This window comes from Anomaloglossus baeobatrachus, unplaced genomic scaffold (assembly GCF_048569485.1).
Source record: "Anomaloglossus baeobatrachus isolate aAnoBae1 unplaced genomic scaffold, aAnoBae1.hap1 Scaffold_2862, whole genome shotgun sequence".
Taxonomy (NCBI): Eukaryota; Metazoa; Chordata; class Amphibia; order Anura; family Aromobatidae; genus Anomaloglossus; species Anomaloglossus baeobatrachus.
In genome coordinates, this window is record NW_027442325.1 from 67693 (window position 1) to 80748 (window position 13056).

General features: G+C 46.5%; 10 non-coding genes across 10 annotated transcripts; all 10 read right to left on the reverse strand.

Annotated features, from left to right (window-relative positions):
* Positions 1-921: 921 nt before the first annotated feature.
* LOC142266551 (U2 spliceosomal RNA) lies at positions 922-1112 on the reverse strand. The gene has a single exon (XR_012732619.1). It is a non-coding gene; the product is annotated as a U2 spliceosomal RNA (small nuclear RNA).
* A 1117-nt stretch (positions 1113-2229) lies between these two features.
* LOC142266552 (U2 spliceosomal RNA) lies at positions 2230-2420 on the reverse strand. Its single transcript, XR_012732620.1, has one exon. It is a non-coding gene; the product is annotated as a U2 spliceosomal RNA (small nuclear RNA).
* A 1117-nt stretch (positions 2421-3537) lies between these two features.
* LOC142266553 (U2 spliceosomal RNA) lies at positions 3538-3728 on the reverse strand. The gene has a single exon (XR_012732621.1). It is a non-coding gene; the product is annotated as a U2 spliceosomal RNA (small nuclear RNA).
* Positions 3729-4845: 1117 nt separating this feature from the next.
* LOC142266554 (U2 spliceosomal RNA) lies at positions 4846-5036 on the reverse strand. Its single transcript, XR_012732622.1, has one exon. It is a non-coding gene; the product is annotated as a U2 spliceosomal RNA (small nuclear RNA).
* A 1117-nt stretch (positions 5037-6153) lies between these two features.
* LOC142266555 (U2 spliceosomal RNA) lies at positions 6154-6344 on the reverse strand. The gene has a single exon (XR_012732623.1). It is a non-coding gene; the product is annotated as a U2 spliceosomal RNA (small nuclear RNA).
* A 1117-nt stretch (positions 6345-7461) lies between these two features.
* LOC142266500 (U2 spliceosomal RNA) lies at positions 7462-7652 on the reverse strand. Its single transcript, XR_012732576.1, has one exon. It is a non-coding gene; the product is annotated as a U2 spliceosomal RNA (small nuclear RNA).
* A 1117-nt stretch (positions 7653-8769) lies between these two features.
* LOC142266502 (U2 spliceosomal RNA) lies at positions 8770-8960 on the reverse strand. The gene has a single exon (XR_012732577.1). It is a non-coding gene; the product is annotated as a U2 spliceosomal RNA (small nuclear RNA).
* A 1117-nt stretch (positions 8961-10077) lies between these two features.
* Positions 10078-10268, reverse strand: LOC142266557 (U2 spliceosomal RNA). The gene has a single exon (XR_012732624.1). It is a non-coding gene; the product is annotated as a U2 spliceosomal RNA (small nuclear RNA).
* A 1117-nt stretch (positions 10269-11385) lies between these two features.
* On the reverse strand, positions 11386-11576 carry LOC142266558 (U2 spliceosomal RNA). The gene has a single exon (XR_012732625.1). It is a non-coding gene; the product is annotated as a U2 spliceosomal RNA (small nuclear RNA).
* A 1117-nt stretch (positions 11577-12693) lies between these two features.
* On the reverse strand, positions 12694-12884 carry LOC142266559 (U2 spliceosomal RNA). Its single transcript, XR_012732626.1, has one exon. It is a non-coding gene; the product is annotated as a U2 spliceosomal RNA (small nuclear RNA).
* Positions 12885-13056: the final 172 nt, after the last annotated feature.

Sequence of the window (13056 nt, forward strand, 5' to 3'; positions counted from 1 at the left end):
CCCCCTCCTTCCACTAGCCCACCCTCCCACCCAAAGAACAACTTCTTCTGCGCAGCTTGTTTTCTAGGCAGCAGCGCTATTGTGATGTCATCGGGGGGCATTGTGACAAGCCGCCAGTGTTCCGTCTCTTCATGTTGTGCACAGTTCAAACGGAAAATACATCAACAGGCAGACTACAGAAAAGCTTACTATCAAAGGTTAGAGGGGGGCTTTCTCAGAGGGCTTTTTACAGTTTTTCTATTCCCAATTAGCCGTTTAAGTGTACTTATTGAAAGTAGTAATTCTTTCATAGGCCGCCCTTTCTTAGTATTTGACGTTCCTTATATTGCGGTATGAGGCTTCGCAGTAGGTTGCAAACATTCATCACCCATGACTGTCCCCAATTGAGCTCAGAAGCTCAATGTCTATCATGACCTCTCTTTTAGAATGTCCAAGAGCAAGCAAACTATTCCTCCAGGAGAGGGCGCCAACAGACTACTAAAGAGATCATCATTACTCAAAGAAAACCCCAAAAACCAATGCATGATAGGAATAAACAGGTAACTTTCTTTGGAGTGGAAGCGGAGAGATCGCACCAGATGCCAATTCTAGATCTTATCACACCTGTGGTCACTGCAGCAGCAGGTGAATCCACTTTGTCCAAAAGGGATCTATTCCATTCAATTGCAAATGATCTAGATAAGACAGAGAACTGCAGCACGGGGACATAGCCGAGTTGGTCAGGTTGAGTGGTGATGAGTTTGCTATTTGGATGAATAAAGAAAGTCAAAAGTGTGAAAGATAAAAAACAAAAGGAGGAAGTGTGAAAAGTGAATGGGCCAAATTGAGGTGCATATGAAGACGTATGCTTTCTTCCAATTCATTAAATCGGGCTAATATGAATCAGGTGAATTGAGTTCTGCTTTTGGAAACTGGGTTAAGAAGGGGTGCACCGTTCCTGGAGGTACTGCAATACCAGGTCAATGCGTGGAGTGGACAGAGCAAGCTCTTTTTCCATCTCCCTGTTCTAAAAATCCATTTAATATATGGTCCCCAGATAGGGGACGTATCAGATATTAAACTGATAAGAACAGATACTACACTTGATCTTAGCCAAAAGGCCGAGAAGCGATAACCAGAATTGGTTTGGGCCTCGAGTGGCACCCTGGCCTATGCCGGACACATCTTAGGGAGAGAGAGCGAGAGGGAGACAAACCCACGCCTACACAAGACATTTTGTCACCCAAGCCAACCCTTGAAAAGGCTGCTTTGCAGAGCAAAAACAAGAAGAATGGTGCGTTTTGCAGCCGCCGCCCACTGCAATGAATCTGAATAACTCCTCCTTTAGGGCGCAAGCAACTCCCCTCCCCCTTGCAGTCTTTCCAATTCACGATACAAAAAGACGGACAGGACAGGTTGCCTGACTTTCCGTCACTGCCACCCTTTGCCATCCTTACCCGTAGAAAGCCCTTTCATCATCCCCAAACCCTAATCTTTTCCCTTTCCTTCCCAGCCCCCAAACCCTGCCCTCTGTACCTTTCTCACCACCCGCTTCCCTTCTCCTGTCATCCCCCTACCACCCGGGAAAAAAAGAGATTGCCCCCTCCTTCCACTAGCCCACCCTCCCACCCAAAGAACAACTTCTTCTGCGCAGCTTGTTTTCTAGGCAGCAGCGCTATTGTGATGTCATCGGGGGGCATTGTGACAAGCCGCCAGTGTTCCGTCTCTTCATGTTGTGCACTGTTCAAACCGAAAATACATCAACAGGCAGGCTACAGAAAAGCTTACTAACAAAGGTTAGAGAGGGGCTTTCTCAGAGGGCTTTTTACAGTTTGTCTATTCCCAATTAGCCGGTTTAGTATACTTAATGAAAGTACTAATTCTTTCATAGGCCGCCCATTCTTAGTATTTGACGTTCAGGTAACAACAGGTAACTTTATTTGGAGTGGAAGCAGAGAGATAACACCAGATGCCAATTGTAGATCCTCTCACACCTGTGGTCACTGCAGCATCTGACTCCACTTTGTCCAAAAGGGATCTATTCCATTCAATTACACATGATCTAGATTAGACTGACAACAAGATACTGCACGGGACATAGCAGAGTTGGTGAAGTTGAGTGGTGATGAGTTTGCTATTTGGATGAATAAAGCAAGTAAAAAGTGTGTTAGATAAAAATTCATTTCAATTCGCTAATCGGGCTAATATGAATCAGGTGAATTGAGTTCTGCTTTTGGAAACTGGGTTAAGAAGGGGTGCACCGTTCCTGGAGGTACTGCAATACCAGGTCAATGCGTGGAGTGGACAGAGCAAGCTCTTTTTCCATCTCCCTGTTCTAAAAATCCATTTAATATATGGTCCCCAGATAGGGGACGTATCAGATATTAAACTGATAAGAACAGATACTACACTTGATCTTAGCCAAAAGGCCGAGAAGCGATAACCAGAATTGGTTTGGGCCTCGAGTGGCACCCTGGCCTATGCCGGACACATCTTAGGGAGAGAGAGCGAGAGGGAGACAAACCCACGCCTACACAAGACATTTTGTCACCCAAGCCAACCCTTGAAAAGGCTGCTTTGCAGAGCAAAAACAAGAAGAATGGTGCGTTTTGCAGCCGCCGCCCACTGCAATGAATCTGAATAACTCCTCCTTTAGGGCGCAAGCAACTCCCCTCCCCCTTGCAGTCTTTCCAATTCACGATACAAAAAGACGGACAGGACAGGTTGCCTGACTTTCCGTCACTGCCACCCTTTGCCATCCTTACCCGTAGAAAGCCCTTTCATCATCCCCAAACCCTAATCTTTTCCCTTTCCTTCCCAGCCCCCAAACCCTGCCCTCTGTACCTTTCTCACCACCCGCTTCCCTTCTCCTGTCATCCCCCTACCACCCGGGAAAAAAAGAGATTGCCCCCTCCTTCCACTAGCCCACCCTCCCACCCAAAGAACAACTTCTTCTGCGCAGCTTGTTTTCTAGGCAGCAGCGCTATTGTGATGTCATCGGGGGGCATTGTGACAAGCCGCCAGTGTTCCGTCTCTTCATGTTGTGCACTGTTCAAACCGAAAATACATCAACAGGCAGGCTACAGAAAAGCTTACTAACAAAGGTTAGAGAGGGGCTTTCTCAGAGGGCTTTTTACAGTTTGTCTATTCCCAATTAGCCGGTTTAGTATACTTAATGAAAGTACTAATTCTTTCATAGGCCGCCCATTCTTAGTATTTGACGTTCAGGTAACAACAGGTAACTTTATTTGGAGTGGAAGCAGAGAGATAACACCAGATGCCAATTGTAGATCCTCTCACACCTGTGGTCACTGCAGCATCTGACTCCACTTTGTCCAAAAGGGATCTATTCCATTCAATTACACATGATCTAGATTAGACTGACAACAAGATACTGCACGGGACATAGCAGAGTTGGTGAAGTTGAGTGGTGATGAGTTTGCTATTTGGATGAATAAAGCAAGTAAAAAGTGTGTTAGATAAAAATTCATTTCAATTCGCTAATCGGGCTAATATGAATCAGGTGAATCGAGTTCTGCTTTTGGAAACTGGGTTAAGAAGGGGTGCACCGTTCCTGGAGGTACTGCAATACCAGGTCAATGCGTGGAGTGGACAGAGCAAGCTCTTTTTCCATCTCCCTGTTCTAAAAATCCATTTAATATATGGTCCCCAGATAGGGGACGTATCAGATATTAAACTGATAAGAACAGATACTACACTTGATCTTAGCCAAAAGGCCGAGAAGCGATAACCAGAATTGGTTTGGGCCTCGAGTGGCACCCTGGCCTATGCCGGACACATCTTAGGGAGAGAGAGCGAGAGGGAGACAAACCCACGCCTACACAAGACATTTTGTCACCCAAGCCAACCCTTGAAAAGGCTGCTTTGCAGAGCAAAAACAAGAAGAATGGTGCGTTTTGCAGCCGCCGCCCACTGCAATGAATCTGAATAACTCCTCCTTTAGGGCGCAAGCAACTCCCCTCCCCCTTGCAGTCTTTCCAATTCACGATACAAAAAGACGGACAGGACAGGTTGCCTGACTTTCCGTCACTGCCACCCTTTGCCATCCTTACCCGTAGAAAGCCCTTTCATCATCCCCAAACCCTAATCTTTTCCCTTTCCTTCCCAGCCCCCAAACCCTGCCCTCTGTACCTTTCTCACCACCCGCTTCCCTTCTCCTGTCATCCCCCTACCACCCGGGAAAAAAAGAGATTGCCCCCTCCTTCCACTAGCCCACCCTCCCACCCAAAGAACAACTTCTTCTGCGCAGCTTGTTTTCTAGGCAGCAGCGCTATTGTGATGTCATCGGGGGGCATTGTGACAAGCCGCCAGTGTTCCGTCTCTTCATGTTGTGCACTGTTCAAACCGAAAATACATCAACAGGCAGGCTACAGAAAAGCTTACTAACAAAGGTTAGAGAGGGGCTTTCTCAGAGGGCTTTTTACAGTTTGTCTATTCCCAATTAGCCGGTTTAGTATACTTAATGAAAGTACTAATTCTTTCATAGGCCGCCCATTCTTAGTATTTGACGTTCAGGTAACAACAGGTAACTTTATTTGGAGTGGAAGCAGAGAGATAACACCAGATGCCAATTGTAGATCCTCTCACACCTGTGGTCACTGCAGCATCTGACTCCACTTTGTCCAAAAGGGATCTATTCCATTCAATTACACATGATCTAGATTAGACTGACAACAAGATACTGCACGGGACATAGCAGAGTTGGTGAAGTTGAGTGGTGATGAGTTTGCTATTTGGATGAATAAAGCAAGTAAAAAGTGTGTTAGATAAAAATTCATTTCAATTCGCTAATCGGGCTAATATGAATCAGGTGAATCGAGTTCTGCTTTTGGAAACTGGGTTAAGAAGGGGTGCACCGTTCCTGGAGGTACTGCAATACCAGGTCAATGCGTGGAGTGGACAGAGCAAGCTCTTTTTCCATCTCCCTGTTCTAAAAATCCATTTAATATATGGTCCCCAGATAGGGGACGTATCAGATATTAAACTGATAAGAACAGATACTACACTTGATCTTAGCCAAAAGGCCGAGAAGCGATAACCAGAATTGGTTTGGGCCTCGAGTGGCACCCTGGCCTATGCCGGACACATCTTAGGGAGAGAGAGCGAGAGGGAGACAAACCCACGCCTACACAAGACATTTTGTCACCCAAGCCAACCCTTGAAAAGGCTGCTTTGCAGAGCAAAAACAAGAAGAATGGTGCGTTTTGCAGCCGCCGCCCACTGCAATGAATCTGAATAACTCCTCCTTTAGGGCGCAAGCAACTCCCCTCCCCCTTGCAGTCTTTCCAATTCACGATACAAAAAGACGGACAGGACAGGTTGCCTGACTTTCCGTCACTGCCACCCTTTGCCATCCTTACCCGTAGAAAGCCCTTTCATCATCCCCAAACCCTAATCTTTTCCCTTTCCTTCCCAGCCCCCAAACCCTGCCCTCTGTACCTTTCTCACCACCCGCTTCCCTTCTCCTGTCATCCCCCTACCACCCGGGAAAAAAAGAGATTGCCCCCTCCTTCCACTAGCCCACCCTCCCACCCAAAGAACAACTTCTTCTGCGCAGCTTGTTTTCTAGGCAGCAGCGCTATTGTGATGTCATCGGGGGGCATTGTGACAAGCCGCCAGTGTTCCGTCTCTTCATGTTGTGCACTGTTCAAACCGAAAATACATCAACAGGCAGGCTACAGAAAAGCTTACTAACAAAGGTTAGAGAGGGGCTTTCTCAGAGGGCTTTTTACAGTTTGTCTATTCCCAATTAGCCGGTTTAGTATACTTAATGAAAGTACTAATTCTTTCATAGGCCGCCCATTCTTAGTATTTGACGTTCAGGTAACAACAGGTAACTTTATTTGGAGTGGAAGCAGAGAGATAACACCAGATGCCAATTGTAGATCCTCTCACACCTGTGGTCACTGCAGCATCTGACTCCACTTTGTCCAAAAGGGATCTATTCCATTCAATTACACATGATCTAGATTAGACTGACAACAAGATACTGCACGGGACATAGCAGAGTTGGTGAAGTTGAGTGGTGATGAGTTTGCTATTTGGATGAATAAAGCAAGTAAAAAGTGTGTTAGATAAAAATTCATTTCAATTCGCTAATCGGGCTAATATGAATCAGGTGAATCGAGTTCTGCTTTTGGAAACTGGGTTAAGAAGGGGTGCACCGTTCCTGGAGGTACTGCAATACCAGGTCAATGCGTGGAGTGGACAGAGCAAGCTCTTTTTCCATCTCCCTGTTCTAAAAATCCATTTAATATATGGTCCCCAGATAGGGGACGTATCAGATATTAAACTGATAAGAACAGATACTACACTTGATCTTAGCCAAAAGGCCGAGAAGCGATAACCAGAATTGGTTTGGGCCTCGAGTGGCACCCTGGCCTATGCCGGACACATCTTAGGGAGAGAGAGCGAGAGGGAGACAAACCCACGCCTACACAAGACATTTTGTCACCCAAGCCAACCCTTGAAAAGGCTGCTTTGCAGAGCAAAAACAAGAAGAATGGTGCGTTTTGCAGCCGCCGCCCACTGCAATGAATCTGAATAACTCCTCCTTTAGGGCGCAAGCAACTCCCCTCCCCCTTGCAGTCTTTCCAATTCACGATACAAAAAGACGGACAGGACAGGTTGCCTGACTTTCCGTCACTGCCACCCTTTGCCATCCTTACCCGTAGAAAGCCCTTTCATCATCCCCAAACCCTAATCTTTTCCCTTTCCTTCCCAGCCCCCAAACCCTGCCCTCTGTACCTTTCTCACCACCCGCTTCCCTTCTCCTGTCATCCCCCTACCACCCGGGAAAAAAAGAGATTGCCCCCTCCTTCCACTAGCCCACCCTCCCACCCAAAGAACAACTTCTTCTGCGCAGCTTGTTTTCTAGGCAGCAGCGCTATTGTGATGTCATCGGGGGGCATTGTGACAAGCCGCCAGTGTTCCGTCTCTTCATGTTGTGCACTGTTCAAACCGAAAATACATCAACAGGCAGGCTACAGAAAAGCTTACTAACAAAGGTTAGAGAGGGGCTTTCTCAGAGGGCTTTTTACAGTTTGTCTATTCCCAATTAGCCGGTTTAGTATACTTAATGAAAGTACTAATTCTTTCATAGGCCGCCCATTCTTAGTATTTGACGTTCAGGTAACAACAGGTAACTTTATTTGGAGTGGAAGCAGAGAGATAACACCAGATGCCAATTGTAGATCCTCTCACACCTGTGGTCACTGCAGCATCTGACTCCACTTTGTCCAAAAGGGATCTATTCCATTCAATTACACATGATCTAGATTAGACTGACAACAAGATACTGCACGGGACATAGCAGAGTTGGTGAAGTTGAGTGGTGATGAGTTTGCTATTTGGATGAATAAAGCAAGTAAAAAGTGTGTTAGATAAAAATTCATTTCAATTCGCTAATCGGGCTAATATGAATCAGGTGAATCGAGTTCTGCTTTTGGAAACTGGGTTAAGAAGGGGTGCACCGTTCCTGGAGGTACTGCAATACCAGGTCAATGCGTGGAGTGGACAGAGCAAGCTCTTTTTCCATCTCCCTGTTCTAAAAATCCATTTAATATATGGTCCCCAGATAGGGGACGTATCAGATATTAAACTGATAAGAACAGATACTACACTTGATCTTAGCCAAAAGGCCGAGAAGCAATAACCAGAATTGGTTTGGGCCTCGAGTGGCACCCTGGCCTATGCCGGACACATCTTAGGGAGAGAGAGCGAGAGGGAGACAAACCCACGCCTACACAAGACATTTTGTCACCCAAGCCAACCCTTGAAAAGGCTGCTTTGCAGAGCAAAAACAAGAAGAATGGTGCGTTTTGCAGCCGCCGCCCACTGCAATGAATCTGAATAACTCCTCCTTTAGGGCGCAAGCAACTCCCCTCCCCCTTGCAGTCTTTCCAATTCACGATACAAAAAGACGGACAGGACAGGTTGCCTGACTTTCCGTCACTGCCACCCTTTGCCATCCTTACCCGTAGAAAGCCCTTTCATCATCCCCAAACCCTAATCTTTTCCCTTTCCTTCCCAGCCCCCAAACCCTGCCCTCTGTACCTTTCTCACCACCCGCTTCCCTTCTCCTGTCATCCCCCTACCACCCGGGAAAAAAAGAGATTGCCCCCTCCTTCCACTAGCCCACCCTCCCACCCAAAGAACAACTTCTTCTGCGCAGCTTGTTTTCTAGGCAGCAGCGCTATTGTGATGTCATCGGGGGGCATTGTGACAAGCCGCCAGTGTTCCGTCTCTTCATGTTGTGCACTGTTCAAACCGAAAATACATCAACAGGCAGGCTACAGAAAAGCTTACTAACAAAGGTTAGAGAGGGGCTTTCTCAGAGGGCTTTTTACAGTTTGTCTATTCCCAATTAGCCGGTTTAGTATACTTAATGAAAGTACTAATTCTTTCATAGGCCGCCCATTCTTAGTATTTGACGTTCAGGTAACAACAGGTAACTTTATTTGGAGTGGAAGCAGAGAGATAACACCAGATGCCAATTGTAGATCCTCTCACACCTGTGGTCACTGCAGCATCTGACTCCACTTTGTCCAAAAGGGATCTATTCCATTCAATTACACATGATCTAGATTAGACTGACAACAAGATACTGCACGGGACATAGCAGAGTTGGTGAAGTTGAGTGGTGATGAGTTTGCTATTTGGATGAATAAAGCAAGTAAAAAGTGTGTTAGATAAAAATTCATTTCAATTCGCTAATCGGGCTAATATGAATCAGGTGAATCGAGTTCTGCTTTTGGAAACTGGGTTAAGAAGGGGTGCACCGTTCCTGGAGGTACTGCAATACCAGGTCAATGCGTGGAGTGGACAGAGCAAGCTCTTTTTCCATCTCCCTGTTCTAAAAATCCATTTAATATATGGTCCCCAGATAGGGGACGTATCAGATATTAAACTGATAAGAACAGATACTACACTTGATCTTAGCCAAAAGGCCGAGAAGCAATAACCAGAATTGGTTTGGGCCTCGAGTGGCACCCTGGCCTATGCCGGACACATCTTAGGGAGAGAGAGCGAGAGGGAGACAAACCCACGCCTACACAAGACATTTTGTCACCCAAGCCAACCCTTGAAAAGGCTGCTTTGCAGAGCAAAAACAAGAAGAATGGTGCGTTTTGCAGCCGCCGCCCACTGCAATGAATCTGAATAACTCCTCCTTTAGGGCGCAAGCAACTCCCCTCCCCCTTGCAGTCTTTCCAATTCACGATACAAAAAGACGGACAGGACAGGTTGCCTGACTTTCCGTCACTGCCACCCTTTGCCATCCTTACCCGTAGAAAGCCCTTTCATCATCCCCAAACCCTAATCTTTTCCCTTTCCTTCCCAGCCCCCAAACCCTGCCCTCTGTACCTTTCTCACCACCCGCTTCCCTTCTCCTGTCATCCCCCTACCACCCGGGAAAAAAAGAGATTGCCCCCTCCTTCCACTAGCCCACCCTCCCACCCAAAGAACAACTTCTTCTGCGCAGCTTGTTTTCTAGGCAGCAGCGCTATTGTGATGTCATCGGGGGGCATTGTGACAAGCCGCCAGTGTTCCGTCTCTTCATGTTGTGCACTGTTCAAACCGAAAATACATCAACAGGCAGGCTACAGAAAAGCTTACTAACAAAGGTTAGAGAGGGGCTTTCTCAGAGGTCTTTTTACAGTTTGTCTATTCCCAATTAGCCGGTTTAGTATACTTAATGAAAGTACTAATTCTTTCATAGGCCGCCCATTCTTAGTATTTGACGTTCAGGTAACAACAGGTAACTTTATTTGGAGTGGAAGCAGAGAGATAACACCAGATGCCAATTGTAGATCCTCTCACACCTGTGGTCACTGCAGCATCTGACTCCACTTTGTCCAAAAGGGATCTATTCCATTCAATTACACATGATCTAGATTAGACTGACAACAAGATACTGCACGGGACATAGCAGAGTTGGTGAAGTTGAGTGGTGATGAGTTTGCTATTTGGATGAATAAAGCAAGTAAAAAGTGTGTTAGATAAAAATTCATTTCAATTCGCTAATCGGGCTAATATGAATCAGGTGAATCGAGTTCTGCTTTTGGAAACTGGGTTAAGAAGGGGTGCACCGTTCCTGGAGGTACTGCAATACCAGGTCAATGCGTGGAGTGGACAGAGCAAGCTCTTTTTCCATCTCCCTGTTCTAAAAATCCATTTAATATATGGTCCCCAGATAGGGGACGTATCAGATATTAAACTGATAAGAACAGATACTACACTTGATCTTAGCCAAAAGGCCGAGAAGCGATAACCAGAATTGGTTTGGGCCTCGAGTGGCACCCTGGCCTATGCCGGACACATCTTAGGGAGAGAGAGCGAGAGGGAGACAAACCCACGCCTACACAAGACATTTTGTCACCCAAGCCAACCCTTGAAAAGGCTGCTTTGCAGAGCAAAAACAAGAAGAATGGTGCGTTTTGCAGCCGCCGCCCACTGCAATGAATCTGAATAACTCCTCCTTTAGGGCGCAAGCAACTCCCCTCCCCCTTGCAGTCTTTCCAATTCACGATACAAAAAGACGGACAGGACAGGTTGCCTGACTTTCCGTCACTGCCACCCTTTGCCATCCTTACCCGTAGAAAGCCCTTTCATCGTCCCCAAACCCTAATCTTTTCCCTTTCCTTCCCAGCCCCCAAACCCTGCCCTCTGTACCTTTCTCACCACCCGCTTCCCTTCTCCTGTCATCCCCCTACCACCCGGGAAAAAAAGAGATTGCCCCCTCCTTCCACTAGCCCACCCTCCCACCCAAAGAACAACTTCTTCTGCGCAGCTTGTTTTCTAGGCAGCAGCGCTATTGTGATGTCATCGGGGGGCATTGTGACAAGCCGCCAGTGTTCCGTCTCTTCATGTTGTGCACTGTTCAAACCGAAAATACATCAACAGGCAGGCTACAGAAAAGCTTACTAACAAAGGTTAGAGAAGGGCTTTCTCAGAGGGCTTTTTACAGTTTGTCTATTCCCAATTAGCCGGTTTAGTATACTTAATGAAAGTACTAATTCTTTCATAGGCCGCCCATTCTTAGTATTTGACGTTCAGGTAACAACAGGTAACTTTATTTGGAGTGGAAGCAGAGAGATAACACCAGATGCCAATTGTAGATCCTCTCACACCTGTGGTCACTGCAGCATCTGACTCCACTTTGTCCAAAAGGGATCTATTCCATTCAATTACACATGATCTAGATTAGACTGACAACAAGATACTGCACGGGACATAGCAGAGTTGGTGAAGTTGAGTGGTGATGAGTTTGCTATTTGGATGAATAAAGCAAGTAAAAAGTGTGTTAGATAAAAATTCATTTCAATTCGCTAATCGGGCTAATATGAATCAGGTGAATCGAGTTCTGCTTTTGGAAACTGGGTTAAGAAGGGGTGCACCGTTCCTGGAGGTACTGCAATACCAGGTCAATGCGTGGAGTGGACAGAGCAAGCTCTTTTTCCATCTCCCTGTTCTAAAAATCCATTTAATATATGGTCCCCAGATAGGGGACGTATCAGATATTAAACTGATAAGAACAGATACTACACTTGATCTTAGCCAAAAGGCCGAGAAGCGATAACCAGAATTGGTTTGGGCCTCGAGTGGCACCCTGGCCTATGCCGGACACATCTTAGGGAGAGAGAGCGAGAGGGAGACAAACCCACGCCTACACAAGACATTTTGTCACCCAAGCCAACCCTTGAAAAGGCTGCTTTGCAGAGCAAAAACAAGAAGAATGGTGCGTTTTGCAGCCGCCGCCCACTGCAATGAATCTGAATAACTCCTCCTTTAGGGCGCAAGCAACTCCCCTCCCCCTTGCAGTCTTTCCAATTCACGATACAAAAAGACGGACAGGACAGGTTGCCTGACTTTCCGTCACTGCCACCCTTTGCCATCCTTACCCGTAGAAAGCCCTTTCATCATCCCCAAACCCTAATCTTTTCCCTTTCCTTCCCAGCCCCCAAACCCTGCCCTCTGTACCTTTCTCACCACCCGCTTCCCTTCTCCTGTCATCCCCCTACCACCCGGGAAAAAAAGAGATTGCCCCCTCCTTCCACTAGCCCACCCTCCCACCCAAAGAACAACTTCTTCTGCGCAGCTTGTTTTCTAGGCAGCAGCGCTATTGTGATGTCATCGGGGGGCATTGTGACAAGCCGCCAGTGTTCCGTCTCTTCATGTTGTGCACTGTTCAAACCGAAAATACATCAACAGGCAGGCTACAGAAAAGCTTACTAACAAAGGTTAGAGAGGGGCTTTCTCAGAGGGCTTTTTACAGTTTGTCTATCCCCAATTAGCCGGTTTAGTATACTTAATGAAAGTACTAATTCTTTCATAGGCCGCCCATTCTTAGTATTTGACGTTCAGGTAACAACAGGTAACTTTATTTGGAGTGGAAGCAGAGAGATAACACCAGATGCCAATTGTAGATCCTCTCACACCTGTGGTCACTGCAGCATCTGACTCCACTTTGTCCAAAAGGGATCTATTCCATTCAATTACACATGATCTAGATTAGACTGACAACAAGATACTGCACGGGACATAGCAGAGTTGGTGAAGTTGAGTGGTGATGAGTTTGCTATTTGGATGAATAAAGCAAGTAAAAAGTGTGTTAGATAAAAATTCATTTCAATTCGCTAATCGGGCTAATATGAATCAGGTGAATTGAGTTCTGCTTTTGGAAACTGGGTTAAGAAGGGGTGCACCGTTCCTGGAGGTACTGCAATACCAGGTCAATGCGTGGAGTGGACAGAGCAAGCTCTTTTTCCATCTCCCTGTTCTAAAAATCCATTTAATATATGGTCCCCAGATAGGGGACGTATCAGATATTAAACTGATAAGAACAGATACTACACTTGATCTTAGCCAAAAGGCCGAGAAGCGATAACCAGAATTGGTTTGGGCCTCGAGTGGCACCCTGGCCTATGCCGGACACATCTTAGGGAGAGAGAGCGAGAGGGAGACAAACCCACGCCTACACAAGACATTTTGTCACCCAAGCCAACCCTTGAAAAGGCTGCTTTGCAGAGCAAAAACAAGAAGAATGGTGCGTTTTGC